This window comes from Leopardus geoffroyi, chromosome D4, assembly GCF_018350155.1.
Source record: "Leopardus geoffroyi isolate Oge1 chromosome D4, O.geoffroyi_Oge1_pat1.0, whole genome shotgun sequence".
Classification (NCBI taxonomy): Eukaryota; Metazoa; Chordata; class Mammalia; order Carnivora; family Felidae; genus Leopardus; species Leopardus geoffroyi.
Window position 1 is genome coordinate 67997410 of NC_059342.1, and position 27881 is coordinate 68025290.

Sequence of the window (27881 nt, forward strand, 5' to 3'; positions counted from 1 at the left end):
CCATTTGGAAGGTGGGAGGAAAATAGAGATTAGGACTACATAGGTAAGTAGAGATGTGTAGCAGTATTTATGCAAGTCTGGCTTCTTAGATAAAAGACTGAGAAATGGATCATATTTCACACTGAAACTTTGTGTCCCTTCTTAACATCTTTCCAAGAACTGTTCAAAAAACAGTGAATATATTAGGAGGAAGGGTCTCCGAGACTGAAAAGAGCAGGCCCAGCCATGGAGTAGGTCAGTACTTCTGAGAAAGTGGGTTTCATTTTTTTGCAGGTATCATTGCCAAGGCAGAAAGACCAGCCTTTTTTCCTTTTAACTAGTTTTGGTTGTTTGACCATCAGACTATACGATCAGAGACTCAACATGCTACAACTTAACTCAGCTGCAAAGATAGCAAACTACAGCATCTTAAAAAATCTATAGATCTCAATTGCATAATGTCTGGGGCTTCCCAAAGCACGTTTCCATCTTCAGCCTGATACACTGAGACCAATTAGTCCTCACTAAGTGATATACATGGTTACTGAGAAAGGAAGCAAGGCCCATCCCATGCCTGGTTCTCTCTCCCTCCTGCTTGCTCCCTGGGTGACTTCCTTCCTTTATTTATTCATTGAGTTGTTTCAAACTTTATTTCAATGCGCATTACTATCTGCTGAATGTACATCTCTACTTACTTGTCATACAGACACTTCATGTCTAAAGCTTAACTCATCCTCTTCCCTCTTCCCTTTCCCTAATTTCGAACTGATGGAATGCTATCAGCACATTCTGCCCACACCAGAAAACTGAGGCTTATTATTCTTCCAGCTCTCTCTCCAACCTTATACAATTGGTTCATAGAACTTACCCATTCTGCCTGTTCATCTCTCTCAATTCTATGCTCTTTTTCTGCTGTCACCTTAGCTCAAGCCAGTATCGTGTCTTAACCTGGATCACTGTATCAGCTTCCCATCAGTTCTCCTGCTTCGATTCTTGTCCAAGTCCAGTTGACCCTGTGCAAGTAAGAACAACCTTTCTGAAATGCTATCTGATTGTGTCACTCACTGCTGAAATCCTTCAGTGGTTCTCCATGGCCCTCAGTCCAAGCTCCTTCATCTGGCAAAAAGGCCTTCCACGCCAAGCCCTGTCCTGCCTATGTAACACCATGTTTCACTACCACCTGCACACTTGGAGCCTCTGACTAACTCTCTCCCCCACCCTCTCCTTCCTTCTCCTCCATGCATATGTACACAGCACTCTGGCTTGGAAATTGCCCTCCTTTTCTGCACCAATTTTTCGCCCTTTATCCAGGACTAAGCTGGTGGAATATTCTCAAGGGAGACTCCTATGTTCACTCTCCTTCCTGACTAAACTGCAGCCTCCTTAAAGGCAGGGCTCGTGTTCTTCCTCACGTAGATAAAAGACTGAGAAATGGATCATATTTCACACTGAAACTTTGTGCCCCTTCTTAACATTGTGAATTGTAGAATCCAGTTCTAGCACAGAACCTCCCACATGGTGCTCCATAAAACTTCAACTGTTGAATCCCAGTTTCAAGGTACTACAGTCAGAAGGGCAGCTCACCATCTTGCCCAGAAGGCCTCAGAGGTTTCCTGAAAAAACAACCCCCTGTGTCCTCCTGGGTTCTCCCAGGGTCCTGAAGTAGGTGTGCAATTAGATCTCCACTGATTGTAGGCCATGAGCCAAGCATACCTTCCTCATCCTCTGGTAACTCTCAGTAGCTCTATTTTCACTGTGCAGGGGGGATAATCAAAGGCAAGAGCATTAGTGGTAAAAAAAAAAATACCATCAGAGTCTTGAGCAAGTCCATCTTCATATGTTATGAACTGGAACTTAATAGGAATATAGGAAGCAGGCAACTTGATTTATTTTGGAAGATAAAATATCCGTATATTTTATCAGAACTTAGAGAGGAAAGACACACAAAATGCAGAGTGCTAATGCCAATCCTAAACAAGAATAAAACAGAAAGAATCATTAAAATTACTATTAATAACAATATGTCAGTTTATCTCATTTATTCTTCACAACAACCCAATCAGGTAGGTGCTGCTTCTACCCACATTTGTCATAGGAAGAATTTGAAGCTCAGGAAAGTTCAGTTCCTTGTCCCAGAGCAACTCATCCACTCCAGTGAGCACCAGTGTTGACATCTGAACACAGGTCTTCCTGATTTCAAAGTCTATATTCTCCTTTATCAAGCTCTGTTGCGTCTTTAAAGAGAAAAAAATGGAAAATTTGGGATGATTGTTCCTTTAAATATAGTCACTGAAGTACACAGTAGGCACTGGTTAACTATCCATTGAATGAAAATGAGCAAGTGAAAAACCCATCTGTAATTCTCTGCTGGTTCATCTGCAGATTTCTTTTGTTCACAGAACAAACTTCCCAGGGGTCCTCAGGCCAAACTGGACAGCATCTCTTGAGATGTTTTTAAAGAAAAATCTAAGCATTGCCCATATTGGACATGAACAAGAAGCAAGTACATTGTATTTATTGGTTCTGTAAACATCTGAGGACACATTATTCATTACAAGCTTTCTGTGATTATGAAAACGTTCTGTAACTGCACTGTCCCAATACAGGAACAGCCACATGTGGCTATCCAGTACATGAAATGTCCCTAGTGTGACTGAGGAAATGAATTTCTAATTTTAGTTAATTTATTTAAGTTTAAAAAGTCACCTGTGGCCATTAGATAGCAAAGGAGTTTTCTTTCATTCAAGAATTATTTGCTGAGCACCTACTACCTGTCACCTACTAACTGCTGGGGAAAAAGCAAAATGGAAAATAAAGCAATACCTCATTCTCATGGAGCTTCTAGTCTAACAAAGATAGATATCAATCAAATAATTATACCAATAAAGGTAAAATTACAAGGTGGTGAGTGTTGTGAAGCAAAGTTATAGGATTTATTGAGACCTGGACTGCTCTGAGTGGCTCATGGAAGTTTCCTGAAGGAGGAGTGTTCAGGTTGAGATCTGAGAGATGGGCAAATCTTAATGAGATTTGAGACCCTCCAAGAAGAGGGAATTTTAGGGTAGAAGTCCTGAGGCAGGTGACAGCATGAGCTGTCAAGGAAACTGAAAGGGAGCAGAAGGCTGGAGTGCTGAGATCATGGAGCCAGTGGTACGGGGGGTAGTGGAGGGGTGGTCTGGGTGCCACCACACAGGTCTTATGAGGCTGCACTAAAGCTTTTGGCCCTTGTACCAATCGCAATGTGAATATATTCAATTATTTCTAGCTGGGAGGGGGAGGGATCGAAGGAGGTGACATAATAGTGACTAATGTGTTAACTTGTTGGAAAGAGATAAGTGAGTTCAGGGAGACCAGTGATGAATCTATACATCAGTGATGCATTCAGTGAATATGGGAGATCAACACCCAATACCAAAGAGTTATATGTCCTTGCATCCATTCATTCCTGCCTTCTGTATATTGTAGCTGATGGGGTGATGGCTGAGAGCCAGCAGAGTGGGCTCCAGGGTCCAGTCCTGCCCCCATTTACTAGCTATGTGCTCTTTCTAAGCTACTAATTCCCCTCTGAGAATGTAGTTCACTCATGTATAAAATATATCCTGGTAGAATTGCTGAGAAATAAGAGGCATAGGGCATGTGGAAAGTAAAATGCTATACAAATTCTCAAAATCACACCTGTCAGTGTGATTTTTATGTGATTCACCTAAGGAGAGGTTCATGGGACATTATGAATGATGAATTATCCTTTTCTAGAAAGCCAAGAAATATCTGAAATGCAGAATAAGCTCTCTCCTATCCAAATTATCATAAGAACTTTAATTAGCTGAAGATACAATAGAATATAAATCAAATATGGGAACCTGTGCTATGCAGCATCACTGAGAACTTGTGGGTTATCTTGGCCTTCAGATGACATTCACCTTGGCTACAACCACTGACTCTCTGTTCCTTCCACCCTCCTGCCCACTGCCATTGAATCTGTGTGTGTGTGTGTGTGTGTGTGTGTGTGTGTGTGTGTGTTGCATCTTCTGCATCTTCTTTGTTCATTCATCTGTCAATGGACATTTGGGTTAATAATGGTACAGTAAACATAGTGATGCATATATCTTTTTTAATTTATGTTTTTGTTTTCTTTGGGTAAATACCCAGCAGTGGAATTACTGGGCCATAAAAGTATCTACTTTTAATTTTTTGAGGAACCTCTATACTGTTTTCCACAGTGGCTGCATCAATATACATTCTCACCAACCATGCATAAGGGTTGCTTTTAACTCCACATCCTTGCCAACACTTGTTATTTCTTGTCTTTTTGATTCTAGCCATTCTGACAGATGTGAGGTGATATCCCATTGTGGTTTTTACTTGAATTTGCCTCATGATTGATGACATTGAGCATCTTTTCATGTGCCTATTGGCTGTCTATATGTATTCTTTGGAAAAAAGTCTATTCAGGTCCTTTGCCCATTTTTTAATTATATTATTTGTGTTGTCAGTGTTGAGTTGTATAAGTTCTTTATATATTTTGGATATTCAAAATTTTATAGATGTTTATTTATATATATTTATCTATATTATATTCAAAATATATATATTTATATATTTATTTATATATTTTGGATAACTTCTTATTGGATATATCATTTGTAACTATCTTCTATCCATTAGGTTGCCTTTATATTTTGTCGATCGTTTCCTTTGCTGTGCAAAAGCTTATAATTTTGGTGTAGTTCTAATATTTTTTAATGCTTTATATCTTCATTATTAAAAAAATGACTTTTGAAAAAAATCAACGCAGCATATAAATTTCCAATGTTTTATACCTGTGTTCATAAGGGATATGATCTTACCTTAAGTGAAACTAAAACTATGCACTAATTAAATGAGATGATTTGCAATGGGGAAAAGGAAACCTCTGAAAGGGGCTGCCTCTAGTCGAGGGTGAACATATAACTTACTGTCCTCACCATGACACCTTTGAGAGCAAAGGGGATGCTATTAATATACAACATATTATACCAATTATGCCAATATACAAGAGGCATAAACTCAAATCTCCCAGGAAGATCTTCGGAGGGTACTTGAGATGTTCTCCCTCCTCATTCTTTTTACCCAGAGCCAGCCTTCCTACAGCTGTGTGCATGTTAAATCAACGGGCCGGGTAGGAAGCCTCCTCACACTTGATTATGCAAAATCATTTTTACCCTCTGCCACAGCTGGTACACCTTGCCAGCTCCCAATATGAATTCCCCTCTGCAATGGACTGAATGTCTGTGTCGCCTCCAAAATTCATATGTTGAAATCTTAACCCCTAATGTGATGGTATTAGGTCATGAGGGTGGAGTTCTCATGAATGGGATTAGTGCCCTTAATAAAGGGACCCCAGGGACTTTTCTAGCCCTCTTTCTCCCATATGAGGACCTATGAGAAGTCTGCAACTTGGAAGGGGGCCTTTACCAGAACCTGACCATGCTGTACCCACCTTGGACTTCCAGCCTGCAGAACTGTGAGAAATAGTTTCCTGTTTTCTATAAGCTACCCAGTCTATGATACTTTTTTATAGCAGCCCAAACTGACTTAGACACTTTCCTTCGCCATCTGCTGGGAATCCATCCACTATGCAGGGGGTGCTACTTGGCTAACCTGTTTCTGGCCCACAGCTCATTAGGGTGAACTACTCGGAAGGTTATGAGAGAAGAAAATGTAACAGGCTTACTGAGAGTTACTGGTTTTCGGGTTTTGTGGGGAAGTGGAGGTTGTTCTGGTTTTGCTTGTTTTGTTTTGTTGTTTGTTAAGTGAAAACCAACATATTTTATTCAAACAACATAGCTAGCTACCTATACCTTGTGATAAGAAAACCCACCACGCTAAATCGTCACTATAATAAAATGCATTAAAGTAGCAAATTATTTTTATTTTGCCTAAGTAGATAAATTAGAAAAATTTTCTGGTTTATCTAGTGAGTGGCATGCCAAGGAGCCCTATGTTAAATATCAGGTAGAATTTATGGCAGAAAATCTAAAATAAAAACGTGAGGTCAAATAGTGTTGTGCTGAAAGCAAACACTGGGCCCAAATGGCCACAACCTCAGGGTTGTTCAGTTATCCAGGGATTTTCTTGATGTCTACATTTTTGAGTTGGAGAAAATAATTTTGTGGATTTTTATTTGAATTTTGAAGTAACAATAACAAAGAGGAAAATCTCAAAGGCCCAATCTTGGATCCATAGCTTTTAACGTATTTCCTTCAATCCATCACTTGGACAAAATAATAACAAACACTCCTTTAAAATCTCACTAAGAGGGGCACCTGGGTGGCTCAGTCAGTTAAGCATCCAACTTCAGCTCTGGTCATGATCTCATAGTCTGTGGGCCTGAGCCACGCGTCGGGCTCTATGCTGACAGCTTGGAGCCTGGAGTCTGCTTCAGATTCTGTCTCCCTCTCTCTCTGCACCCCCCCCCCTGCTCACACTCTGTCTCTCTTTCTCTCAAAAATAAACACTAAAAAAATTTTTTTTACTCTCACTAAGGGATGATCCCATCAAGTTGACCCCACAAATAGATATGGGCGGGGTAAACACAAGTTTTGTAGTAATGCTATCTCATTAACAAAGAACAACAAACCCTCTCCTGATGGATCTCAAATCCTCCTCTTCTGACTCCAAATGGAGGCATCACACTTGGACCAACCAATCCCCATCTCACTCCTTATAACCAGAGCAGCCTACAGAGACTATTGTGGCACTGTTTCTGAAGTGTGGGCAGATGTGCCAGGATGCAGAGATTCTGGGTTGTTTTCAGAAGCTCCTGGGCTTGGTAAAGGTCCTAGAATCCAAGCCGTGGACTCACAATTCAAGGGCTGTGCAACATAAAGAATGGTGCAGTCCCTGCTACTCCCTTTTGACTTATGCAAGTTGCAAATCACTATAATAAAAGGGACACACAGGTAGGTGCAACAAAAGAGAGGTGTGTTAGGGGTGGACCCTGGGTATTAAGGAAAAAACATTCACTACTGAGAGGCCAGGGAGAACTGCCTGGTGGAGGTGGTATTTCAGTCACACCTTGAAGAACCTTTAGTCTTTGACCATAGAGGACTAAGGGGAGGAAACACAGATTCTAGGCAGAGGAAACAGTGTGAAATTAGGTGTGGTGGCAAGAAAACATGGCGTGGTAATGGGGAATGGTGACCACCATCTGAATTAGGAGAAGGGTTTGCAAAGGATATTCATTTTTATCAAATATTTATTAAGAATCTCTGTGTCACGTTTTGGGAATACAGAAATGAATAAGATTCTCTGTGTCACGTTTTGGGAAGAAATGAATAAGACAGACACGTGGACCTGCCTTCTCCGAGCTTATAGTCTAGTGGGGGAGACAGACAAGTAGGGGAAACAGCATTGGGCCAATTCCCACAGCAGTCAGGAAGGTTTTTGATACTAGCCAAGAAAGCCACAGAATCCTTTAATCTCTACTGAATAGACTTGGTATTAAGAAGGAATTAGGGTCAGGAGTTATAGATATGAGTCCAGTTTTGCCACTCACATCACCTGTGTGTCCATCAACAGTTGACCTTGCTCATCCACACTTCTCTTTCCTGTCCCTTATAAATAGAGAAAGGATCAACATTAGCTACTTCCCAGCATCTTTGGGATGATGATAGTAGAAAATAAAAGTGTTTTGAAATGTAAAATATGTTATGCAAATGCATGTTGTTAGGGTTACTATTTCTCTGGTCTTTAGGGATCATATTATAGGCAGTGCCAATAACCTTATAACAGGGAAAAAGCAGAAATGATTGCTCACAACTATTTGTGGATAATGGGAGATGGGAGTATGTGAGCATAGGCCTTGTAGCCACACAGACCTGAATTCAAATCCTGTCTTCACCATCTGCTGCCTGCATAACTTTGGGCAGGACATAACCTATTTAGGCCTGTCTTCTCACCTATAAATTATATCTAATAATATCTATTTCCTAAGGCTATCAGCAGAATAATATTAAAGAATTTACCCCAGTGCCTAGTACGCAGTAATCATTCAATAAACGGCAATAAGGATTATTTTACTTAGGGCTCATCTAACTTTTCTAAGATGATAGAAGGGGTGTTATAGAATCAGGGAATCATAGAAGTGACCTCAAAAAATTTTTTCTCTACCCAAGCATGTGGTCTTGTGCATGAGGTTCCAGCATTTCTCACTCCAAATCCAAAAGCTGTGATCCTATTTTTGTGTTACCGAATTTCCTCTTGAACTTAAGTCCATTTTATCTAACTTAATTTCTCTATAGAATAACATGATTAGAGAAAGAATCAGCTGGACAAGACCAAGACTGAGAGTGATTAATTGTCCTAGTTTGAACTGTGACTGGGGGGTTTCCCAGAACACTGGACTTTCATTACTAAACCGTGGACAGTCCTAGGCAATTAGGTGCAGTGGTCACTCTACCTCCCTTAGTAAAGAATTTTGATCTCTGGTTAATCCAGAAAGCCAAGAACTCTACAACTCACTACATTTTATTTCCATTGTATACAAATACAGACAACTAGGAGTAATAAGCAACCAGAGGCGAAGGCTTCGTATAGACCGGTGTATGCACTACCACCTTACCCTTGAATTAAGCATCGTCTTTGGTCAATTGGCTAAGAGCCTGGGGGATGAGTGCACATTATTTCGGTTGTGAATTTGGAAGAAAGGAGATCTTTTAACCTTCTATCCCTAATGCTGTTTCAGGTGGTGAATCTGACAGCTCAGTGACAGGTGGTTTTTGAATGAACAGTCCATTCTCAATGTCTGTGTGGAAGGGCTTGTTTTTGTGTCCTATCTTATCAAATTTGAATCAGAATGAAAACATGGTACCCCTCTCACCTTGGTGACTACATATGACCTTCGTCTCTACTTGTTCAGGCTAAAGTCAAGTTCTTCTGTCAATGTCTCTTCCTGAGTAATGGAAGTCCTCTCTTTGGCTGGGATGCTTTAAGCACTTCACCATGTGGCTTATAAACCAAATAATGATGGCTGAAGGTATTGAGTTTTCCAATAAGTCTGGATCATTTTTCTAAATTCCTATTTCAGTTGATAACCATTATATTTTATGAACTCAAAATAACTTGGGAAAACTTTTTTGCTTTGGAATTTTCCTTATTTTTTTCTCACAGAGACAAAGCCTTGAAGTCAATCAGGACAATGACTGGTTACAGAGGGAAAAATTGAATGCCCTTAATTCCTTGGAGAATTATGGGAAATGTGCCAGTAATGTCCACTGGTCAGTCAGCTTTTCCAGTAACTTGAATGACTCACAGTGGCATAAACCAGGTCCTGTTCAAGAAATATTACACCATCCCCTTATGATGACAAGCAGAAGCTTCTTGGTGAAGTTGTGCAAACCCAACTTTCAGAAGCATCAGCCACATAATCAGAATACTCTTGAAGAACCATCTTGATTTTTAAAGCATTGAAAAACAGACCTTTAAGAAGATGTAGCTGGAAGATATTATGACAAATAACAAACTGCAAACAAAATTGTTGCACGTATGTCATAAGTAGTCTGGTTTCGTTAATATATAAAGATCTCTTATAATTCAATAAGAAAGAAAATTAACAACCCAATAGAAAAATGGATAAAGATCATGAGCAGGCTTCTTCACAGGATATACATATGTCTTGTCAGGATTTTATGTTAAACTTTATTAAAAGCAAGTAAGTGCAGATAAAAACAGTACAGATAAAAACCTCTCAGTGGACAAAAATCAAAGTTTAAAATACAGCATAAAAATGTGTAGGTACTTTCTTGAAATGTTCCTTAAAGTATTAAGGACGCAGCCTCTTCAAAGGGCAATATCAGTATTCAAAACATGTAATGAAACAACGGTAGAAATTTATATTGAACTTTTATTCAGAGATATATACAAGGATGTATATTAAAACATTTTGAAATAGCAAAATAATGGACATATACTAAATGTATATTTAGTAAATAAATGTTATGGACTGAATGTTTGTGTCCTCCCAAATTCCTCCTACACTGGAGGTTAGGTTGAAATACTAACTGATGAGTGAGATCAGTGCCCTTATAAGAATAAACATGGGAGACCTTGCTTCCTCTCCCTCTCTGGTTTCTGCCGTGTGAGGATACAACGAGGAGACAGCCCTTGATAAATGAGAAAGAATACCTTCACTAAGAACTCAACTTTGCCGGCATCCTGATGTGGAACTTTCCGGCTTCTGTAAGAAATAAATGTTGTTTAAGCCACCAAATCTATGGTAATTTTTTGTAGTAGGTGGAACTGACCAGAAAAGGTACATAAAAGATGCAATGGTGGAATACTACACAGCTACTATAAAGAATGAGATCTGTATGTACCGATATGGACATTTTTAAGCTAAATTTTTAACTAAGAAAAGAAATTAAAGAAGGATGTATATAGTATGCTCCTATTTGTGAAAAGTGGGGAATATATAAACAGATACAGACAAAAATAGAAATATATAGACCACATTCATATATACTTCTGTATATCTACAAAATGCTGAGAAGGCATATAACACACAATCTGTTATAAGTTACCTTTTGGAAGGTAGAATTTGGGGTCAGGCTGAGAGGGAGACTCCTTTCTATTGTTAGGTCCTTTTATAGTTACAATTTTTAATCCTTTCTGAAAGGTAGGATGTGGAGAAACGGGAACGCTCTTGCTCTGTTGGTGGGAATGCAAACTGGTGCAGCTGCTCTGGAAAACAGTGTGGAGGTTCCTCAAAAAATTAAAAGTAGAACTACCCTATGACCCAGCAATAGCACTACAAGGAATTTACCCAAAGGATACCGGAGTGCTGATTCACAGGGCACATGTACCCCCAATGTTTATAGCAACTCTTTCAACAGTAGCCAAATTATGGAAAGAGCCCAAATGTCCATCAACTGATGAATGGATAAAGAAGATATGGTTTATATACACTATGGAATACTACTTGTCAATGAGAAAGAATGAAATCCTGCCATTTCCAACAACGTGGTTAGAATTGGAGGGTATTATGTGAAGTGAAATAAGTCAGTCAGAGAAAGACAGTTATCATATGTTTTCACTCATATGTGGAACTTAAGAAACTTAACAGAAGACCATGGGGGGAAGGGAAGGGGAAAAATAGTTTCAAACAGAGAGGAAGCCAAACCATAAGAGACCTTTAAATACAGAGAACAAACTAAGGGTTGATGGAGGGTGGGGGAGAGGGGAAAGTGGGTGATGGGCACTGAGGAGGGCACTTGGGATGAGTACTGGGTGTTGTATATAAGCAATGAATCATGGGAATCTACCCTTGAAACCAAGAGCACACTGTATACACTGTATGTCAGCTAACCTGACAATAAATTCTATTAAAAAGAAAAAAGAAAAAGAAGAAAACTTACATCCACACAAAGTTTTCACAAATATTTGTAACAACAGCTTTATTCATGATTACCAAAACCTGAAAACAACCAAGATGTCCTTTAGTAGGCAAATGGATATTCCACCCAGACGGTGGAATATTATTCAGCACTAAAATGAAATGAGCTATGTGGCACCTGGGTGGTTCAGTCAGTTAAAAAAAAAAAAAAAGATAATAACAAAAATTGAGGCACCTGGGTGGCTCATTTGGTTGAGAATCCAACTCGTGGTTTTGTCTTGGATCATGATCCGAGGGTCGTTGGGATCAAACCCCATGTCAGGCTCTGTGCTAAGCATGGATAATAACAGAAATGAAGTCAGCTTCTATGTAAAATTTACTCATCACCACTAATAGGAGCTATTTATAAGTACTAAGTATCCAGAATGTCTTGCTCTGTATCGCCTTTATGTATCACTCTCCATGCATCTCTGATTAGTAGCACATACTAATTGCTATAGTTATTACATGTTAGAGGTCTGCTTCTCGTAGTTTCCTGCGATCTCTAAAGGATATGTTGGTGATGTTTCATGGAATGGAATGGGGTACTAAAGCTGGCTTCCATATCATGGTTCCTATTTTACAGATAAGGAACTGAGAGTTCATGGAGAGGACATAGGAATTTTTGTCTAAAGTCACACAGCCAGTTAGCAGTTGAATCATAACCAGAATATAAGGCTTCTTTTTCCACTCCTATTTCTACTTTGGAGGAATCACTTTAGAAGAAGCTTTAGAAGAAACATTGACCCAATATTCAACCTGGTACCAGAATGGAGATTCAGATGTTCTTTCTTAAAGAGTAATCATCTCATAACACTTCCTCATTCCAAGGACAGCGTTGGAATATCAACGCTTAGAATATCAACGTTTCCACATATCAACGTTTAGAATAATATTTCCTTTGTTTGACCTCCAGAGATGCTAAGTGGGGTTACTAACGTCTTGTATTATAAGACAAGGCTGTATGTTTGCAGAAGTGCCGGGAGTCCAATACCAAAATGAATCTACGTTCTACCACTTTCTTGCTCTGACAATGGACAAGTCACTTAACATTCCTGAATTTAAGATTCCTCTTCTGTAAAACAGGGTAACAGCAGCACACAGGATTTTCGTGAGACTGATAAAATCATTAAAATTACCTGCAAACTATGAAGAACTATAAAAAGTGAAGTTAGGTCTCCTAGCAACATGCCCAGGTGGATAGCATCTGGGCGGGGAGATGCTGGCTGATAAGCTGGGGTCCCGAGGTTCCCAGGATTGGCTGGCAAGGCCATCTCCAGGGAAGATTGGAGAGGACAGGGTCTGGGGCCTTGTGTCTACCAGGTGTCTGGGCACCTGGGACCAGCCATGAAAATAAGTTGGCCCTGAACGTGCATGAGACTTGCAGGGTGGCGACCATGAAGGCAGGCACACTGGAGAAGCTGGTGGAGTACCTGGAGCCTGCCCTCCAGAGCACAAACTCCTGTGTCCTTGCCCCCCTGTGTAGACACACACACACACACACACACACACACACACACACACACACACAATTTCTAAGTGAATTTAAAGAATTATTTCACAGACAATAAGCACATTTATTTGTATTCCTTGAATTGTTACTACTGCAAGCCTTTAGAGATCTCGTGGTCACCCCCACAGATCTCTCTGCCCCTCCCCCCGAAATGAACTTCTTTAAAAAAATGCTCAAATTTCAGATTTGTAAAAAGTCTCGAATATCTGGCAACTATAGATGCACATTCTAGTGTGGTGATAACGGATTAAAAGTGAGTAGCAGTACCACTTTCAAATGGACATATACCCTGTACTTTGCCACAGTCTCCACTATTCCCTTTTGTCTTATGCTTCACCCATTTACATCCCTGTCTGTGGGCCTTTTGAGTTGCAATCCTAATATTAGTTTAACAACCATATTTTGCAGAGGAAATAATTTCAGTTCATGATAGTACAGTGTCTTGACCACCCTCACACAGCAAGAACTCAAACCCACCAATTCTGCTTTAGAGTCCTTTAGTCTGCAATTTATGTATGCCTCACCCACAGCAGCAACTGTGGAGCTCTGTGCCCATGATCAAGCCCATTTATTTTCTTCAAAACAAGAGAGAAGAGGCTCACTTTGCTCCAGAGCTGATTAGGGCTTCCTTGTACTGAGAAGAAACTACATTTCAAAAGAAAATCTTCAAATGAAAACCAGCCTAAAATTTCCTCTTTTAGCTCAGCCACTTTTGCCCTCCACCATTGTCATTATGCAGTTTCTCTGCTATCTTTCTCATTACTGCATGCTCACAGGCCCAATCAGTTTACCAGAAGCTTTACTACAGTAGGTTTGTAGTATCACATGACAATAAATCCTGCAGGAGCTTCCTGCTGTCAGTAGAAACCTGGTTAAGGCTCTGAGGGACCTTCTAGAAGATGCCCTTGGACTCGACTCCTCTATCCCACAGGAGCCAGCAGACCCGTGTGTGTGTGTGTGTGTGTGTGTGTGTGTGTGTGTGTGTGTGTGTGAGTGATATGTATGACTAAGTGTACTAGAATTACACAATAAGCAAGAAAATTGGATAAAAATATCTCTCCACATGCCTGTCTGAAGAATATAATGTTAAGAGGTAAATGACACAGTACTAACATGGAAGTTGGTGGTTTATGGATGCATTTATTTGTTCGTTCATCCAACAAATATTTGTCGGGTACCTATTATATTCCTGACATTTGCTAAGACTCCTGGAAAAACAAAATAAACCCAGTTCCTGGCCCCAACAAGCGCACATGACTCTTCTGTTAACTACCTGTAGAACTGAACAACTGGACTTAAACTCTCTTCCCATCCCAGTGTCTTCACCGTTAAAACACTTGGTTCTGTGGATTTTGTTAGCCTCTGTGAGTTTTACGTAGGTGAAAGTCTAAACTATGTCGTTGAGCAGCATAGATTTAATCAACACTGGTCCAAGGTGAGCCCATCACTTCCTAGATAAGGCCCTGAGGCCCAGAGCAGTCAGGCGACTTGCTCAGGTATGCAAGCTGTCGGCTGAGCCAGTTCCCAGCAGTACCGCTGTTTCTACCATTCCCCCAGAGCCCGGCAGGTCTTCTGGGCCCCTCGGCCACACCAGAATGCCTTCTTTGGTTTCAGCCCAATCATTTTATAATCCTCCTCCTGCTACCTTTGAGTTCTGCATTTGTGGAATACAGGCTCAGGTTATGCCTATAAAATTGATGCTTTCTTGGATTTAAAGACGGTCTCTGCACTTATGGTTTGCTCATAATTGCCCAGCTCCCAGAGCTTCCCTTCACTTCAGGCCCTCTGTTTGGGATTTGGGCTATTAATTAGATATCATAAAAATACTTGAGCTTATGCAGCTTCTTTCCTTCATGCCTCGGAAAAGGGAGTTCTGTATTCAATACCCATGAATTTAGGGGCCCTGTGAACATGGATGAGAAAAAGTTACATCTTAGTTTCTCTCAATGTTGAGCTGAAATTTAACATTACCTTTAAATATAAATGTAGGGGGGTGCCTGGGTGGCGCAGTCGGTTGAGCGGCCGACTTCAGCCAGGTCACGATCTCGCGGTCCGGGAGTTCGAGCCCCGCGTCGGGCTCTGGGCTGATGGCTCAGAGCCTGGAGCCTGTTTCCGATTCTGTGTCTCCCTCTCTCTCTGCCCCTCCCCTGTTCATGCTCTGTCTCTCTCTGTCCCAAAAATAAATAAACGTTAAATATAAATGTAGGGAACAAACCACAGTAGTCTTAGAATTTTGTCACAATTAAAATCAAAGATGACTTGGGGTGTCTGGGTGGCTCAGTTGGTTAAGCATCTGACTCTTGGTTTTGGCTCAGGATATGATCTCATGGTTTCGTGGGTTCAGGCCCCGTGTTGGGCTCTGCACTGATGCTGCAGAGCCTGCTTGGGATTCTCTCTCTCCCTCTCTCTCTGCACCCACCCCCCCACACACACACTGTGTCTCTCAAAATAAACAAACTTCAAAAAAATTAAAAAAATAAAATTTATAAAATCACAGACGTCTTCATGTCACATAATAGTTGTTACAGGCTTCCCAAAATATCATATGAGTTCACCATTACTTCAAAAGTAAGGTAGTTATTTGGGTCCGCTTTTAGATATTTTTATTTAGTATGTTAACAAAGAAATACGTAAATTACCGTATCACAAATTTGCTTTTTTAGTATTTGATATAACTTTAATATAAATGTTTTCCATTCTTATTCTATGCATTTTTATTTCATACTTTTAAGAACATTAATCTAACAAAAAGTGTATCATCTTCTCCAGATTGCCAACCAGGTCCATTGCCACAAAAATTTTAAGAGTTCTTGCTTTTAGAGCAGAGGTTCTTAATGGGGGATAATTTTTACCCTATCCCATGGGGATATTTGACAATGTTCAGAAACAGTTTGCTACTGGCATCTAGCGGGTAGAAGACAGGGATACTGCTAAACATTCTGTGGTCCACAGGACAGCCCCCACACAAAGAACCATGACCAGATGTCAGTCATGCTGAATTTGAGAAACCCTATTTTGAAGGAACATACAATAAAAGGCTAAAAGGTTGCTAGTTCTTCTGTTCACACCTAATTCCTAGATATGTCCACCCTTTTAATCTTCCTGTTCTCTGAGTAATCACATGGATGAAATAGGTTTCGGTTTTGGTTTTGGTTTTGGTTTTAAGTCTTGCATCCATCCCAGTTGCTAGTATTACGAGTTGCCATAGATCTATGAGCCAGAATCTCTGGGCAAGGCACTGTTATGAGTGTTGATGAACTTACTGGAGCAGCTTCTTAGATATGTGAGTGAGGAATCAGTGTCCTATAGGCAAAAGCAAGATGACCCGTATGCCCTCTGTCTAACTCCCCAGGTCTTATATTGATCGTATGGTTAATTCAGTGCTTTCCACAAGGGTGGCCTTGCTTAACACGCAGGGTTCCTTTTCAAGGCCAGGAGGGAGGTAGGAAAGAAAGAGGAGGTGAGAGAATCAAACATCTTCTCCATCCAGGAACCAGTAGTAACAGTATTAGGTCACAAGTGAACCAACCATCTTCTCCCTTCTTCTTCCCCTTTTCCCTTTAGCAATGTATTCATCTCCAAAGGAAAATCTTCTTATGTTGAGTAAAAATAAATTTCTCAAATGAAAGGACAAAGATCGAAAACTCCATGATTTAAATTTAAAAAACAAACAATGAGGGGCGCCTGGGTAGCTCAGTCAGATAAGCGGCCAACTTCAGCTCAGGTCATGATCTCACTGCTCATGGGTTCAAGCCCCACGATGGGCTCTGACAGCTCAGAGCCTGGAGCCTGCTTCAGATTCTGTGTCTCCCTCTCTCTCTGCCCCTCCCCCACTCATGCTCTATCTCTCTCAAAAATAAATAAATGTTAAAAGGTTTTTTTAAAAAACAAACAATGAAACTTCACCATTTGCAACAACGTGGATGGAACTATAGGGCATTATACTAAGTGAAATAAATCAGAGAAAGACAGATACATGATTTCACTCATATGTGGAATTTGAGAAACTCAACAAATGAACATAGGGGAAAGGAAGGAAAAATAAGATAAAAACAGAGAGGGAGGCAAACCCTAAGAGACTCTTAAATATGGAGAACAAATTGAGGGTTGTGGGGGGAGGGTTAAATGGGTGATGGATCAAGGAAGGCACTTTTTGGGATGAGCACTGGGTGTCCTATGTAAAAGATGAATCACTGGGTTCTACTCCTGAAGCCAGACTACACTGTATGTTAATTTACTTGAATTTAAATTTAAAAAAAGGAAAAATAAATAAAGAACAAACAATACAAAGGGTAGAAGTCAGAGAATGTTTTTAAACCTCTTGTAGGAGAAACCTTGACAAATAGCTTGCCTTCACTTTGGCACATTCTGTTACTCATCTTTGGGTAACATTCCTTCGAGGGACATTCCTTTCTGCTTGAAGTTTCTGAAAAACATCTGGCTTGGTCTGGGACAGACCACCCTTGCTGGTGAATCTTTCTTGCTATATGATACCAAAAAATAGGACAAGTCACTGATGCTCCAAATAGTATAAGTATAAAATATTGGTTGGGGGACTTCTCATGAGTAAATAACTAAATTCCAAGTAAGCTGGTGTCATGGTTAATTTTATATGTTAAACTTGACTGGATAATGAAGTGCCCAGATATCTGGCTAAATATTATTTTTTGATGTGTCTGTGAAGGTGTTTCTAGATGAAACTAGCATTTGAATCAGTGGACTCATTAAAGCAATTTGCCCTCCCTAATGTGCATGGGCATCATCCAATCCATGGAGGGCCTAAATACAACAAGATAGAGGAAGGAAGAATTTGGCCCTTTCAGCCTGACTGCCTGATCTGAGGCACTGAGACACTTATCTTTTCCTGCCCTGAGTGCTCCTGCTTCCCAAGTCGTTGAACTTAGACTGGATTACACCCCTGGCTTTCCTGCGTCTTTAGCTTGCAGATGACAGGTCATGGGACTTCTCAGCTTCCATAACTGAATGAGACAATTCCTTATAATAAATCTTATTTGTTTGTATGTTTGTTTTTATGTTTATAAATCATATCTATGTATATATATGTAGATATATTTCCTACTGGTTCTGTTTCTCTAGAGAACCCTGACAAATACAGGTGGCTAATTCCTGAATCCTTGGTCCATAGCACAATACTTGACACAGGGGAGATATTCACAAGTATTTGTTAAATGAATGAATTCACTGAGTAGACAAATCACAACCATATTTTAAGGAAATATTCATTTTCCCATTTTGCGGATGAAGGGAGACATTTAAGTATGCTAGCCCAAAATTATAGAATTTCTAGTAGACTATAGAAATTCTAATAGAATTTCTCAAGCCAGTACTTGAGTCCCAGGTCATCTCACTAGAAACACCTTAAACAGACACTATTTTTTCTCTTAGGGCTTTATTTAAGGAGGATTTAGTCTCAACATACCTTGAATGGGCTAAGGGATTATCCGAATGCATCATTAATCACATAACTGATCATAAGCACTGATGGCAATAGATAGCTTTGGAAATTCTATGTTCAGCAAAATGTTTTTTTGTTCTAAATTAGAGTTAACATTTATACCATGGAATGGGACTTCTTGTTTTCTTCAAAGTCCTAGGGCTGAGAAGGAAGGCAGGCATATAAACATTCTATCGTCTTCGTTTTCCTATCTCTTAAAAGATGATCTATGTACATAACAAAGATGAAAGAATTACTCATATACCTGATGAGGTCCTGTAGGTGATCATCTTGGTAGCATCTTGAATGTACTTTACAGTAGGACTTATTAGAGCTCTTGATATGCCAGTGCTTAGCAGGAATAGATGCAACATTTTCCAGACCTAACTGAGGAGTACGTTTTGGGTAAAATATAAACCAATGTTGTGTAGTGCTCCTTTTGAGAAATTTTGCCTCTCTTATCCTTGCTACCTGATTGGCTGGTAGCCAGAATGGAGAAATTATCTCACTTCGTCTTCAGAATCAACCTGGTGAGACAGCTATTCCCCATCATCTGGGTACAAGATACCAATTTAGAGCATTTCAGGATTAGAACCTGGCAGCCCCATGGTTACTCAATGAAACAACAGCAAGACAGAATTGCCTGTGGTTGTTTCAACCCTACTCAGGAACAGAGCCACTTTCTGGAAGGCAGTGCTCTGCCAGAATGCATGCCCATCCTCTCTCTCTCTCTCACTGGCAATTGGAAAGCTTGATTGAATACATATGAACAAATAAAGTTGAAATAGTCTCTCTCCTATCTTTCCCGCAATGAAGAAAGGTGATGTGAAGTATGTTTAAGATTCTGCCAAGTTGATAACCTATGGGACCTCATTGGGGTATACGGGCAGATTGTTTGTGGCCTAATTCTTTCCTCTTTGTTATGTGCATAGATCATCTTTTAAGAGATATGAAAATGAAGCAGATAGAATGCTTATATGCCTGCCTTCCTACTCAGCTTTAGGACTTCTGAGAAAATAAGAAGTCACGGGGCTCCTGGGTGGCTCAGTTGGTTAAGCGTCTGACCTCAGATCAGGTCATGATCTCAAGGGTCATGGGTTCCAGCCCCAAGTCAGGCTCTGTGCTGACAGCTCAGAGCCTGGAGCTTGCTTCAGATTCTGTGTCTTCCTGTCTCTCTGCCTCTTCCCTGCTCATTCTCTCTCTCCCTCTCTCTCTCTCTCAGAAATAAATAATAAACATTAAAAAAAATTTTTTAAGGAAATAAGTCACATTCACGGTGTATGTATTAACTCTCAGAACAGAAAAATATTTTCCAATAAATAGCTAAGTATTGACCAAATTATTTTATAGGTTCTTTTTTTAATTTTGGTTGAAAGTTATGTCACTACAAGGTATAGCCTCTTTTCAGATGCCACATCATGATGCTATATAGACTTTGGAGGAAAATATTTGAGGGATCGACATCTAGCTATGCCCTTAAACTAAAGCAATGCTGAAACTGACCCCGATACATACATCCTTTGGAGGGAAAGAGTACTCATCAGAAGTAGCATTGAGGAGGCATTTTAGAATAGTCAAGAGGTCATTAGATTCAGAGTCCCAATTCAATCATGCTTAGTATAGCACAGTGGTTAAGAACACAAATAGGGAGCTGGATTTGAAGCCCAGCTTTGTAACTTACAGTAATAAGTATGCAGCTGTACAACCTCAAACAGATTATTCAAACTTTCTGTGCCTCAGTTTTCCCTCTGAAAAATGGGCTAAGAGTAATATCTACTTTATATGATCATGAAGACTCAGCATATATAGAGTGTATGGAGTATTGGGGCGCCTGGGTGGCTCCGTCGGTTAAGCTTCCGACTTCAGATCAGGTCATGATCTCACGGTTTGTGGGTTCGAGCCCCACATCGGGCTCTGTGCTGACAGCTCAGAGCCCAGACCCCGCTTCGGATTCTGTGTTCTTTCTCTCTCTGCCCCTCCCCTGCTTGCACTCTGTCTCTCTCTCTCTTTCTCAAAATAAATAAACATTAAAAAAAATACTTTAAAGTGTATGGAACAGTACAAAGTAAACTTTCACTTAATATGAACAGTAACTAGTATGATAGCTGTGTGACCATGAAAACTCAGTTCCCTCCTATAGATCTCATTCTCTCCATCTCTAAGATTGAGACAATCATAATTATATCTCAATATTACGGTGCAGATCAAATAAGACAAGAGACAGAAGCTAAAGTATAAAATAACACCTTGCAAATGTAAAAAATATATATATTTTCTTGTGACATGGTGGTTCTTTTTCCCCTCCATGGAAGGTTTTTCCTCTTCATCCCAGGCCTCAGATTTCCTCTCTGGACACTGACCTGTCTAGTGTACAGAGGGGCACCCCCTTGCTCTAGGTCATCAGTCCTTTCCATCTCAGTGAATGACGCTATTCGCCGCCATCCAGTGATTGAACCAGAAACCAGGGTGCCGGCCATGACTACTTTGCTTCGCCACTTTATTGGCTCAGGTTGATTGGCATTTCTTGTGTCCACCTCTGACACGGACACCTAACCCTTCCACTGCTCCATGTTCACAGTTACCATCCTAATTCATGTCACCATCATTTCTGGCCAGTAATAGCCTCCTGTAATGCTGTTTCCACCCTGGTCTGAGTCATCTCCCCAGCAGATGGGGAAATCTTTCAAAAGTGGAATTCCAGGGTGTGTCTTCCCTGATCTAAATCCAACGATGGCTTTCCATGCTCGTATCCCTTACCAGGACATAGTCCTCACAAGGTTCCCTGCCTACTTCTCCAATTTTATCCCACATCATTCTCCCCAGTCCTACCCCCTTTTGTTTCTACACCCTATCCCACAGGTCTTTCCTAGCAACTTGAATACACTTAAGCGCTTCCCTACCTCAGGATCCTTGTACTTATTGTTCCTTCCCCCTGACTTTAAATAACTGACTCCTTTACATCCTTCATATTTCAACCCAAATCTCACCTCCTTAGAGAGGCCTTTCCTGACCATCCCCAAATGTTCATTTTCATAGCATTTACCTCACAGAATTATTCTGAAGATTAGATGAGCAATGCCTTTGGAACAGTGCTTGGCACAGACATACTCATTAAAAGTTATAAATCATCATCGTCATCATTCTCTACCACAGTAGCCTATTAAGATGCATAGAAAACACCGATGAGGGTGTGTGATTGGGAGGTATTTGCTTACTCCCGTCTCATCTGATCGTTGTTTCCATGAGGTATAGACCTCCTCTGCTTTGCTTCCTGGTGTCCTCACCTCCCAGTAAGCCACCAGTCACAGAACAAGCTCTCAAATATTTGTTGAAGGAATGAATGGAAGTGTGTGTCTCTTGCTGTCAAAGGGGTCAAACTGCTGAAACCCCATCAAGACCTAGGGCCGTCTCACCTCTGGGGCAGCCCCACATCTGGCTCCACGGAGCCACGGGGCCTCGCTGTGTATGCTCCAAGGGAGCGTTCTTTCTCTCCCTTTCCCACCTACCCCTTCCCCTCCCCCACACGTCCCTCCCTGTTTGTATTCAACACATCCTTGCTTGTGTGAGAAAAGCACAAGACCCACTAAACTCTTTTCTTTATCCTCTTTCCAAAAAAATGGGCCAATTCACAGCTGCAATCGTTGGGAGAATTTCCTGCCTGGGAGTCTGGAAACTGCCAAGAGTGAAAAGCCGCAGCCAGCCAGCGAGGCCTCTGTTGTCATTGGCCCAAACAACAACAAAAACAGCCACAACCACCACCACCACCACAACAAAACACGCCACGTGTGCACAAGCACACACAAACACGCCCACAGAACCAACCAAACGGACAAGGCTTCAAGGAGAAGCTTCTGGGCTGCGCGTTCCGGCAGCGAGGCCTGTCCCTTGGCACGGGGCCATGGCAGCCCAGTTCCCAGCCCCCCACCATCTGTCATCAGCACTCTGCCTACTGTAAGTGTGCCGACACAGTACACGGAGGCTAACAAGTAGCAAATGGAGGGGAAGAACAAACAAAGCCACCACAGTCAGCGGGGGTAGGTGGCTATGGTTTTGACACAAACTGACAGAAAGCCGGGAAATTTAAACTGAAAGTTTGCCCTGAGGACCTTCAGCTGTGAGGGCTGGGCTGGAGGGGGGAGGGTGTGCGGTCAGGGAGGCTGGCAGTCTGAGAGGCTGATGCTCCCGACCTAACCAGAGCGGCTCTTCCCAGACCCCGTGAACAGGAGACGCTGTGTAGACTCCATTCCCACTGTTCGTGGATTGCCCAATAAGCCTCTCTCTTACAAGAAAAAGGAAATTTTTTGTTTCCAAAAAAAAAAAAAAAATACAAACTTTTTTCTAATAAAATTTCTGAAGGAAACATTTGATCAGGACATCATGTATAATGTAATGCAGGTTGCTAAATTCTTTATCAGATAATCATTGGAATTAATAATTAGCACATGACTGAACTTAATAAGAAATTGTAATCTATTACAATTAGTAAGAATCTATCAGGTTAGGATAAATTGTCCTCACTTTGCTGTCGAGAAGTTGTGATGTCAGTCTTATGGTCTCGTTTGAGAAACCTCTGGGGAAAAACATCAGGGCATTTGTCATTTTTCACTGTTGATCACAACAATATTTTTTTAAAAACCAATTTGTCTACCGGAAACTCAAGCCAGCTAAGATTCTTACTAAAATGTGTCTCAATGTTTGCTTGAGCAGTGTGAATTCTTTGTGCACTTGGATGGATGACTGTCTTAGACTTTTCATTCTTTGTCATTAAATACAGGGGCTCTTTCTCTTAAAATCTTAAAAATATGGACCCAGGTTACCAGGCATGTTACGACTATTCTACAAGCTTGGCGTTATTCTCCCTACATTAGAGATAAACTCAGGCCAAGAGGGTTTTACATCACCCTAAATTGAAATGGTACCTTGAAGATCTTCAGACCTGAGGCCCTACCATTCTTGCGTCTTAGACCATGAGATTCTGCTAACCTGTGATTATTTCACTTTGCCCTCGTAGTTCCCACCACGAAGCCACAAATGCTATAAATTATAATTCCCACTTTTCAAAATCAATTAATTAAACAGGCAAAATTGCAGCGAGTTTTAACCAAGGTGGCCAGAAACAAACCAGTTTTCACTCTGTTCGCTCATCAGTTAGATGTTATTATTTGATCGGTCTTTAAAGTGTTGATTACTGAAAAATAAACTCGGGAAAAGAAGTTTTAACCCCTAAACAATTCTGATTGACAGCATAATCACTTGGCTCGTTATCCCTAATCGACAGAGTATACATATATTTACAAATAAAAACACACACCAGATGTATTTTCATCCACAAGGTGATGCCGTCAACGAAAAGAGGGGATGTGCACCAATGTCGAGCATCCATCATTTTTAAGACAGAGTCACCACGAAATCTCCCACTTTACAAAATCCACAGATAAAAGCCTGAATTCGCACAGGTGGCTATGATACTGCTATATTTACAAAGAAGGGTGACATGCTTAAAACAGCAGCAGCTCCAAAGTCGGGAGAATTAGCTTTGGGTGCGGGCCTGCCATTTCCTGGAGTATGCTTTCATGCCTCAGTGTCTTCATCTATAAAATGGGAATCATAATAGCATCTTCAGAATTGTTTGAAGTATTAAATGAGAGAGAGGGTATGAAAATGTTGTATAAATAGGAACATGTTAACATAGTATGTCCTTTTTTCTCTGTTTTTCCGTTCCTTCGAATGTTGTTCTGTTTCTCCCACATTGACCAGTGTTGTAAAAGGAGACATGACTACTCTTGCCTTCTACCTTCTCTTCGGAAGGTCAAAGTCAGTTTGAAGGTGGTCCTGTATCTTGGAGACCAGCCTGACACTCTATATCAAAAGCCCATTTTGAATTTCACCTGTGGAGAGAGTACACAGAAATGGCTTTCATTTCCCTTTCCTGTAAAATTTAACAGAATTTTCAAAGTCCTACACAAAGCTCTTCGAAGAACATAGTGAGTGAAATACATTTCCAAGCCATGTTTCACACATGTCTGAGTGACCAAAGTAATACTTCATATCACTGTCCATAACATTCATTCATTCATTCATTTTGTTCATTAAACAGCTATATTAAATACCTACTTCGTATAGGGCAGTTTGCCAAGTACTAGCATGATAGCAGGAAACAAATAGACTCAATGGGGACAAGTGATACACTCTTGTCGGTAGATTTTCTTGTTGTGTAAAGAGATGACTGAAGTTTTTAGAAGTGTTTTAGAATTTTGTGAATGTTTTTGAATTTTAGAAGATTCCATTCTGGTAAAAGAGCCATAAAATGAGAACTTAGGAATCTGGTTCTCTTCCTGACTTTACCAACATTCAAGGCCTTGAACAAGTCACTTTTCTTCTCTGGGTAGTTTCTATACTTTCCTGACATTTAAAGGCTTTCAAGCCCCTCTCACTTTGTTTTCGGAGTTAGTAGTACTGCTTCACCAAGAAATATTTCACTAGGGGTTAAATTTCAGTGAAGCATGTGTTCTCTTTGGAAGTGTGTTCTCATCAACTAGAGTATCCTGGCAGGGAGCTGGACAACGATATAATCCAATGGGGGACTTTGGATAGGTACGGTAAAGTGGACTTAAGTTAAAAAAAAAAATTTAAAAACCAGTTTTCCAAACCCCTTGCCCCCTTACTAGGCTGAAAGTTCCAGAGTGAGAAGGATTGAGGAAGACTTACTCACCGCTGCCATGCTCCTACCAGTCCCTAAAATGGTGCTGGCCCATGATAGACATCCACAAGTATTTGTGGACTGAACATGGGAATAAACCAGCTTATCATGGCAAATAATATCACAACATAACATAGTTGCTATCAAATAGAATATCAGCTTAGGTAACACTTCCCAGCTACTTTGTCAAACCTTTTGAAACTCCGCATACGAGCAGATCGTGATTCTACATGGCTGCAGCTGTCCCTGACGCAAAGCCGTGGTCTGTGCAGGAGGAGCAAGGCTGATTGCTCCCTGATGCTGAAGTGTATCTCAGAACCCCTCAGTGCTATCCATTCATGAATTAAAAGACTGGAATAGAATTAAAACAGTACTGTCAGGAAGTCTGAGATCTTGGATTCTGATCCTGGCTTTTCCCTGGATAGCCATGTGGCTTTGAGCAAATCCTCTACTTCTCATGACCTGAGTTTTCTCAACTGTAAACAAGAGATTTAGATTTCTACGGCTCCTTCCAGGCATAGGAATTTAGGAAGAAAGTGGAAAATTATACACATGTGGGCATTTTTAAAGTAAAGCTTCACCATCCAAAATGCCTCTGTTACTTTATTGACTCCATTCCTGTTTTGAGCTTGGAAAATTGGCAAAGTGAGTGCAACTGTTTCAGAAGTTAATGTTGTATTAGATCAACATAGCAAATAGACACTTGCCTAGAGAGTAATACTTTTTGCCAGAAATGGGTTGGCTCTGAAAAACACTGCCCTGAAAAGCCCTATCCAGCTCCATTTCCTCATACCTCTTCCTTCCCACAACTCAACCTTCCCCCAAAGACCAACAAACAAGGGTTAGAGGTACAAAGCTGGAAGTGTCTCTCATTAGAGGACACAACATTGAGTCACTTCCACTAATAGTTCAACCATGACCTGGTATGTCAGTTTGGATAGTTGATCTTTAGCCTTGATCCTTCATCCTGAGTCTGGGAAAAATTGGAATGACTTATTCATGCATTTATTCCCCAGTGCTTACTGAGTCCCCAGGGAGTGCCATCTCCCCTAACTCAGTTTTGACTCATGTACTGGACTTCTCCCCCCCTCACCCCATGCCACCACCCTGTCCTCACTCACCAACCTATTGCTCAACTCACTTCCTTCAGTGAGAACCCTCGTGCTGGCTTTTTCACAAAAGGAAAGTTTGACCGCATGTAATTGACTTGGCCCAGAATGTCTGAAAACATCAAAAGTTCCAAGACCCAGATAAATATTATTCATTTGGACCAGGTGAGGTACACCTGCCACCTGCAGAGAAAAGCAAGAAGGCAAGGTAGAAGCAGCAGAGCCCCAGTAGGTCCCTAGCACAGACGAAGGGTCATGATTGCCTTTCTTCTGAAATTGTAGACTGCCTGCCTGCTCACAATGGCTAGGATTCATTACCTGGAGTGTAACTGTTATGGTCCTATAGGCAAAGATGCTGACATGTGAAGTAATTAGTATTGCTATTATAAGCCTGTAGGCTCACCATCACCACCATCAAGAATTAGAGCCCAAATCCTGAACTCTAGTCCAGTGGCTGAGACCCTACTCTCCACCCTTGTTTCCCATCATACACCTGGATTTTGGAGTCTCACTAGCTCTGTGCTCATCCATCAAAAACCGTGTCAGAATTTCTTAGATCCTTGATTCTGTTTGCTCCTGTTTCACCCTACTAACTGTTACCATGCTCAGGGGCTGCCAGTGGAAGTTAGCTAAAACTGGTGAGTGTTGTGCCCATGTCAGCAGAGCTCACATGGGTAGTGAGCAACATCAGGTTCAGCCAAGGAGGTCTAAAGCAGCCTGGCTTGGTGAAGTGAAGTCTCATGGAAGGAAGTTCAGCTGGGACCATAATGCCCACCATAAAGTCAAGTGCAAAAAACAGAAGAATGAGCACGGAGGTTAGCAGGAGGGTAGATCAAGGCAAAAGAGAGGAAGCATCAATAAGCAATTCAGAGTCAGTAGTTGAGGGCTAAAACCGTGGACATGGGTGAAAGAGATCCTCTTAATGAACTATCAGGTACATAGGGTAAGCAGAGAAGCTTGCAAGAGGCCATGGGAGCTAGACATGCATATGCTTTGGGTCTCACTTTTATGCTGGACTGAGCTTCCTTATAGCATCTGTGGATGTGGCCCAGGCTCAGAGAGGGACCCATCCAGGCTGCCCGAGCTCACTGCAGTGTATTACATTGAGCCAGACTATAAAGCTTGATTTGTTTCATGTGGATAATTCATTTGTTCTGAATTTGTTTCACTTTCTATGAAATGGAATTTAAAATAATGGTTAGAAACCTTAAGTTTGATAAGACTCTACATATACTTTCTTGCTTTTCGGGAGGTGGGGAAAATATTTTCATCCACTAATAATGCACGGTAGAGAAATGGACTTAATTTTATAGGCTCGCTCTAAGTGAGCAGTAGAGAACTCAGAGATCATTTGCCTCCTACCAACCTTTTACAGATGAGGGACTGGGGGAGGGGGTGCAGAAAAGCTCACAGCTTGCCCCAGATCGCACAGGTAGCAAGTGTCAGTGTCAACAGTGTTTATTTCTTGTAGCTCCAACTAGGGCAGCAAATGGCCTAACAAGTAGTCTTATTTCTCTGATTCACCCGGGGAAAGCGGCTGGTGGTCTTTGTTTTCAGGGCCGTGTGCAAAAAAGTCTATCCTCCAGGCCCAAACACAGAATCCAGAAGATCATAGTGGTGCTAAAGGAGGGTATACCCCACAGAAAACAAAATCAGCCCAGAACATTTTACCTCCAGAGAGCTCCGTCACAGCCCCAGCTGCCTCCTCCTCAACG

The 27881-nt window shown here is 41.0% G+C and overlaps 1 long non-coding RNA gene across 1 annotated transcript in view; it reads left to right on the forward strand.

Annotated features, from left to right (window-relative positions):
* LOC123592886 overlaps positions 1–22704 on the forward strand; it is a 285088-nt gene extending 262384 nt beyond the window's left edge. The window contains exon 3 of the long non-coding RNA XR_006709991.1: positions 21990–22704. This is a non-coding gene — a long non-coding RNA (uncharacterized LOC123592886). The remainder of the gene's footprint in view (positions 1–21989) is intronic.
* Positions 22705–27881: the final 5177 nt, after the last annotated feature.